The 7,995-nt window shown below is 42.9% G+C and overlaps 1 non-coding gene across 1 annotated transcript; it reads right to left on the minus strand.

The window, feature by feature from the left end:
• Window positions 1-1,037: 1,037 nt before the first annotated feature.
• TRNAR-CCU (transfer RNA arginine (anticodon CCU)) lies at window positions 1,038-1,110 on the minus strand. Its single transcript has one exon. It is a non-coding gene; the product is annotated as a tRNA-Arg (tRNA).
• Between the last annotated feature and the right edge of the window lie 6,885 nt (window positions 1,111-7,995).

Genomic DNA, 7,995 nt, shown 5'->3' on the forward strand with positions numbered 1-7,995 from the left:
TTATACAAGTTGGAGAGCTTCTCTCTCTGCATGTAGGAATTGTAAGACATTCTCTCTCTACATGTAGAACTTGCATATAGAAGTTGCATGTAGGAGTTGCATGTTGCATGTAGAACTCGCATGTTGCATGTTGCATGTGGAGTTGCATGTAGAACATGGATGTAGGAATCGCATGTAGGACTTGCAGGTAGAACATGCATGTAGAAATTGCATGTAGAAGTTGCAAGTCCTACATGCAATTAGGAATTGCATGTAGGCTCCATTGAAGGTAACCAAGATGTGAAACAGTTCCAGGTAGCGAAAATGCCAAAGATCCATGAACACCCACAAAGGCCACCAAACCTTGAATCCACTATGCTTTAAACACCACCAAAGAATACCCGCACAACAGACCTCCATGACGAAGCCCCAAATGTAGCGCTTCACCGGACACCAAAGCGAGATCATGCATGATCGAATCGAAGATGCCCCTCAGATCGCCACACACCACTCCATGCAAGACATACAAAGACTGCCATGCTTCGACGATTACCCTGACACTACGCCACGGTATAGATACCATCAAAGACCTCAAGAGCAGATACCTACCACAAACCACCATGCATGTATTGTGTTGAGAAGCCATGCCCGACACAGACCGCCGTGCAACTGTTAGCATAGTAGCCAATCGTAAAATCAAGATTAAAGAAAATGAAAGAAATTGTGCATTTTTACTTGGCTAGCACTAGAGCGTTTTATGAAACGTTAAAATCTTGGGAAGCCATGTGGCACATTCGAAGCCGTTAAATCAATTAGCAGTTGGCCAAGCATTCTAGTTCTCATTCACAACCAAACGTGTACTAAGGACGTATCCATTGGGGGCAAGCCAAAAAAGAGATGCAATACAATTCTTCAGCTCATGCTACAATGCAACCCGTAACAGCCCGTAGACATGAAGGCAGCATGGTTTGAAACCGATTGCTTTGATGATAGCTAAATTTGAAGGACTGCTCTTTGCATTCAAGAGTTTTCCAAAAAGAGTCGCCCACGGACAAAAACGCGCCAGGTAGGGGTCGAACCTACGACTTTCTGCTTAGGAAACAGACGCTCTATCCACTGAGCTACAGGCGCCACTTGAAAACGATATTGTACTACTTTAATTAGAATATATACAATTTCCACCATCCTTGCAGCGGCTTGGACGTTAGCTCAACGTTTATCGACATACATTGCGCTGTTTTCTTCTTCCCCGCGCTGGAAATTTTCAGCTTGCTTCCCTCCATCACTCACCAACTTTCCAGTGGCTAGTGAACTCCATTTTTGGCGCCCTTGATCAGGAAAAATGAACTGCTCGTCTATATCAAGGACACCATCAAACATAGAAGTGTTCAAGCTTTTGCCAGACGCAAAGCTGGAAAAAACTGTAGTTTAGTGCCTGATGAATTCCACAGTTTTTTATAAGAGTTCAGTTTTATGGCAAGATTGATTTGAAGGGTACTTTAAGGATTTACCTAGGCCAAATTACGAGTCCGTCTTTGGTTAACTTTTTCTCAGGACTTGATGAATGAGAAATGCGTAACTTATAAATATAAATAGTTTTCTGCATGGGCATGCCAGCATCATCATATGGCTCTGCAACATGATCATGAATCACATGAAACTTCTCAAAAGTCTCCATAAAGACATCTCCATGTAATAAAAAACTCATTATTATACTCATCAAAGATTAGAATTGTAGTAGCATTAAATGGAACGTCATCCATGTAATATGTCAAAGTCGATAAAAGAAACCTATCGTACTCATCAAAGAGTAGAAGTGTTGTAGGTACAATACCACAAACAACTCTGTATGTCGTAACCTCTGCTATGGGATTCACCATATGCCTCCAAACACTCCAGTAGTTCTGAGGTTGAGTTCACCTATCAGCCTTCCTTTGCCAGGCTCTTCCACTTACGTGTAGATCTACCCTCCTGAGTGCTCCTAGGGGTGCATGAAATTGCAACAGGTTGAACTACCTGAATGTTTCCTAAATGGGCTTTTTATAGGGCCTCAATGTCGCCAACCAAAACCCTATAGAATAGCTGACCTGATATGACAGATTGTATTGATCAGGGACTAGCCCTATTCTCAATCTGCAAACAGTAGCAACTGTATGACCGACCGTATGGTTGTACAATCACCTATACCTGACTATATTTACCACTTGTTTGCTCTCTATCGACTTGTCCATAGCTATTGTCTATAGCTGCTATGTCAACCATCTCTAGGCCCCCATACCTTCTGTCTTGTAGCCATACAACTGCTATACTGATTCATTGCCCATTTCAGGGACTGTTGCAACCAGTTGCACTACTTTATCTACTGCCCATGTCAAAAACTGTATCCTAACGCAGGGGCAACTCTCTACTCTCTCAGCCTTCTCATCCACCTACATGTCTTCTCTTTGACCACTTAGCTTACTACAGGTCATTCCTCCCCCATGCCCTCCTCATTTGGGGCCTCGCACGTGGGGAGCTGACTGTTGAAACCTCTTGTGTATTGTGAGTTAAAAGTTGAACATGTATGGCTAACTGCTGTAGTGTGTGTGAGTGTGTAGTTGGGGAGGAACCCTAACCTTTGTATACACACTTGAAGTGTGACAGCGTATGGGATTCCCCCACTCACATTTTGTATCTAGCTGCCTCTCTCGCAAGATTTAGTCTCCTTTTCCATTGCGCTCTAATTTGTAACATGGCATCAAAACCTTCTTGAAGGCTTTTTCCGTTGAGTTCTTCCTGTTCAAGGTTGGTCATGTTGCCACCTCAGTTGGGCAGGCTGGTAGTCGTGTTTGCGTAAATTTGTCTGCCGCCTGTTTCTTTTGCAAGTCCAATACCTTAGTGTCATGCTTTCTGTTTGTGTCGCCATTGTGCATTCAATCTGATGTCGCCAGCCCTTGATACAACAGTGCATCGCAGTACATTTGCAATAGCAGCAGAAGCGTAGCTAAAACATAACATCAAACTAGCAAAGCAGCTATTAAGAGCAAGCAGCTCAAGAAGAAGTTGCCTTAACAGCAAGCAATACAAGCAAAGCAAAGATTAACAACAAGATGAATTTCATTCATGTGGCCTGTCGTAGATGGTGCACTCAAAAGGGAGGGAATTAAAAGCTGAGAAGAAATTGAAGAAGAAGAAGTAGAAGAAGAAGACGCAGAAGAAGAGAGAGAGAAAGAGAGAGAAATGGGGGCATACAAATAGTGAGATGGAGGATTTTAAGGGGATACAAATAGCAAGTGGAACTTCATCACAAGTATCACCTTCTTCGTCCAGGTCCCCTCATTTATTTGGATTGCAATGGCAATTTCAATGATGGGAGGAACCTCTTTGCAATGGGTGGAATGGGGAGAACCATCTTATGTCCATTTTGGATCTTGCTTCTCATATCCCACATCTCCCGATGTAGCTAACACCATGACTCTGGTGCTTATGGAAGACCATGAAGTACCCTAGGGAAATGACAACGGCAGATAGTAAGAAAATTCCAGTACTTCAATATTCAAATCACAAATCTTGATTAGAAGGTTCTATTTCCTCAAGAGTAGTCATCACTACTGTTTTGCCATTTATTCCTGTTGTGGTGGTCTTCTAGAAGTCCACCATTCCATGCAGGTGTAGTTTTAGCTGTACATTGGTAGATGCAAATAAACCCTCCTTGCATCGATTCTTAGCTATCTCATTACAACACTTAGCAAATGCAACATCCTATGTGGATAATATGGTCACCCTTAAGGAAATAATTCATGACAATAGAAACCTCTTCACATGTAGAGTAGTCACAAGTTCTTCGTACTCCACCGTTGTGCATTGTAGTGGGGCTTCATTGGTGTTGTCTTCCATTGCCTCATTGTTGTGCACTAGCAATTGGAGTTCAAGCTTGGAGATGATTATCTTTTGGGAGTGCATCTCCTCCATTTTTTCTTTGTATTTTTGGTAGATGGATGTATATGCCTCCTTAAGCTTTTTCACTTGCAAGGTGACCTTCGCTTGTTGAGGAATGTCTTCACTGGTATTGGACCATTGGTCCAAGATTTGTGCTTGTGAAGGGCTAGCCTCTTTAGCGGTAGCAAGTTGGTCCTTTAAGATTCTGCATTCTCTTGTAAGCTCGTCAATGCTAAAGGCACGTACTACCAAAGACTGTTTCATGTCTTCAAGCTTGTCTTTGCAATCCTAGACCTCTTCTTCTTTGTGAATTAGAGTGAGTTGAGCTTGTGCCACTACCTCCGTCTACTGAGCATGTGCAGAGGTCAAGGAGTTATAGTAGGTCTATAGGATAGCCATTGCTTGTACTACTGCTGTCAGCTATGTTTGACTTTGGTGGAGGTTGGAGGTCACATCCCTCACTACCTTCTCTTGAGCTTGGAGAGCTTGGTTCATGGGCACTTCTTCTACCTCCTTCTCATCTATCTACACCCAAAGTGCCTTGACCTCTATGGCGATTGCTTGGAATTGGTCTCACTACCTTCTCTTGAGCTTGGAGAGCTTGGTTCATGGGCACTTCTTCTACCTCCTTCTCATCTATCTACACCCAAAGTGCCTTGACCTCTATGGTGATTGCTTGGAATTGGTCTTCGATTTCTGTTGCAGTTTGTCTGTCAAATTCTCTTTCATATTCTTCCTTGGCCAAGCTAGTGAATAGTTTGAACATTTGGATCATTTGGCTAGCTTAATGTTGGAGAATGATAGACAGTGATGAGGACTGACGACATTGTTGATACAAATGGTGCCCATGTAGCCATCCTGATGATTCTATAGTCCTTATGGGTGGTTGTTCCAATGGTATTTCAGTCACTTGTGTACAATAGTCATACTATTGATCTGGCACTAGCTCCCCTTGTGGCTCATCAACTGGCATGGCATCAATGGGCAGTTCTGGTGCTAATGTAGCCTCACAATCTGGTGCTGATCTTGCCTCAGGCTTTGGTTGCTACTATTGTTGAAAATATATTGGTTGCAGCAATTCCGACCTCCAGAATAGGCATTTCTTCTGAGGCATCTGCACTTGCCAATGTGATAGTAGGAGAAGTTGGTTATGGCTCCCATACTGGTGAGAAGGGAATGCCCAACTCCTCAATTGGTTTTGGTGATTGGGGCAAAGCCATTTCTCATTCCTGTAGCTCTTTTTTTATGATTATAGCCAATAAGTGTGGAATTTTACATTTTTGGCCTGATGTACCATCTAGTTTTTTTGTAAAGAAGATGACTAAGTGCTAGATCCAATCTTGCTTTAACGTCTTACTCAGCAAAACACATGTGTGGAGTGGAGGGATCGATTCTTGCCACAATTAGCCCCCAGAGTTATGGATAGGAATTGTGCTGCTTTCCTGAGGGGATGGTTAAGGATGGTGTGAAGTAATATGCCGTCCCTATGGAATAATGTGCCCTTGGCAAGGAGAGGCTGTACTTTGAGAAATTTTGCATCGGCAGGCCATGTAGGGTATTTGGCACCTTGAGTTGCGAGTGAGAAAGCCCTTTGAATGAATGTACCTTGGATGATAATGCTGAGTGGGCTCTGATATACAGTGATGGTACCGTACTTGCCAACCTGTGCATTGCTAGACTGGTAAGAATGGAGAAAGTCCCTCATGTATGTGGTCATTGTAGGACTATCCTCCAAGGATTTTAGGCTCTCATGCAAATTGCCTAGACCCCTTTGCTCTAAGTAAGATGTTGCTTCCTTGGAAAGAGCATAAGACGATGTAGGTGGCCAAACAAGTTCTAGTGACTGGGCCTCGTCAATGGTTGTGTAGGCCGGTGGTGACTAGGGTGGCATTTGTTCTTCTTGGTTATGCACTAAATCCTCCTTGGAGCTATTGCTCTAGACCACAAATTCCTGTGGTCGCCATGGTTGAGAGGATGTAGATGGTTGCGAACTCTGGAGGGGGTCTCGTGGTTGAGGCGGTGGGCTCTTTTTGCACATCCTCTTTAGTGGCCGCATTTTTTTTGAACCTACATCCATGTGCATGTGGTGTACCATTGATCATTAGATTAGTTGGCATGCAAGTATGGCCTTTGTGTGTGTTTGTGAGAGATCTTATTTTTATACATGCTTTGAGAGTGTGGAATGAAAGTGTGTGTCACAATTATTCATGCAATCATCTATGTGTCTAAGCGAAAGTGTGTGAGTGCATGTGACCTAGTAGCTAGGTAGGGACTAACTATATGCTTTTTTTTGTTGCTGGGATTTCATAGGTCAGCTAGAACTCAGGCATCACTTCTGAGCCCTAGGTTAAAATCGATTGATGCTACCTATATGTGTGAAGCCGTATATATGCAAGTGAGTGCTCGTGATACAATCTAATCCTAACTAAGGAAGACTTGGGTTTCCCAAATCTTTGTTTTTGTCAGGGATGGCTTGCGTGTTGAAGTAGTAGTGCTTCAGTCAGCTCCCATTTATTGTTGTGTTGAATTGGACTCCAACCAATGTTTCTAGTAGCACAGCTCCGATGGGATTCATCTTTCTTACTTGGTAGGGTCCTTGACCTAGATACTTCAGTTTCCCCTTGTATACTTTGGCATTGTATAACAAGACCAAGTCACCTCCCTTGATGTCTTTAGCTTTAAGATTTCTGTTAAACCATGCCTTTCTTATGCGTTTTTCTGTTGTCATGGCATGGTAGTTGACTAGTCTTGTCTCTATATGCTTCTCCAACTAATAGAGTCTTTCTTTCAAGGATTCATGGTCTCCCATGCATTCCCCATTCTGTAGCAAATGCTATTTTTTATTGGTCTTTAGGAGCAATTTGCACTTGGTTATAACCATTGAAGCCATCCAAGAAGCTATATATTTCGGAGCCCACCACCTTTTCCAACATTGTTTCTGTTAAGGGTAGGGTATAGTGATCCCTAATTGTGGCGGCATTCGCATTCTTTAAGCTTACGCATATTCTGAGCTTCTTGTGCGTTTAGGCACAATGACAATGGGTGAAATCAGTGTGCTCTATCTCGTAGATGAATCCGGCATCTAGGAGTTTTTCCAGCTCGTCTCATAAACCATGGTGCCATACTTAGGATTTGTGCGATAAGGTCCACATACCTTAGGGTGGGCACCTTCCCTTATAGGTATCGTGTGTATTGCCACATCTGGTGAAATTCCTTTCATTTCGTTGTATGACCATGCTAGGCAGTCACGATATTCCATTAGGAGTGCTTTGAGTTTGGTTTCATCTTCTTGTCGAAGCTGTTTCCCAATGAAAAAAGATGGATGAACAATTAAGCTTGTGAAGAAAACTCTATTATCTTCAATATAAACTCATACATGAGGTCTTGAGGACGATTCCTCCCCTTCAAGGGAGAGGTTTATTGTGTGAGTTTTTGTTGGTCCCTCAGAGATTGGAGTTTCTCCAATGCTATCAGTTTCTTGAGCTTATATAATGTATAGCCACGTCAAGTTGAAGGAGCCGCACTCTCTAGCATCGTGAGTTGCCTTGTGTCAATTCCCATTAAAATCCTCCTACAGAATTGTCCCAATCTCTCGGAGAGTTTCAAAGGATGGATTGAACTTGCAAATCCCCCTCCACCTATGAATAACATCGAAGATATCCCTGTGCGGATGGGTGAGAGAGATGACATACACAACATTATTGTGCCTTTGATCCACAAGGCATATAATGAAGTCCAAGCCATAGTGGATGGTGGAGCAAGTGTAAATGTCCTATCAAAGGAGCTCTATGATGAATGGGGTCTCCCACCAACGCAAAAGGCTAATTTCAACATACGCCTTGCCTATGATTCACGGGCTAAACCCTTGAGAATAGTGAATGGCGTGTCAACAAAGGTCGCAGAAGTCCTCTTTTCCCTTTAATTCACAATCTTGAATCTCTCCAAGAAATCCTATCAGATCTTATCGGGACATCCTTGGTTATGGGAAGTATCAGTCCTCCATACTTGGGGAACTAATAGATTGACAATCCAAAATCATGACACCGCAATCAGGGTGAATGTGGGGACAACAGCTATAAAACCAATTGTGCCTAGAGC

Source organism: Dipteris shenzhenensis, chromosome 21 (assembly GCF_047967505.1).
Source record: "Dipteris shenzhenensis isolate YYH24624 ecotype China chromosome 21, Dip_SZ_1.0, whole genome shotgun sequence".
NCBI lineage: Eukaryota > Viridiplantae > Streptophyta > Polypodiopsida > Gleicheniales > Dipteridaceae > Dipteris > Dipteris shenzhenensis.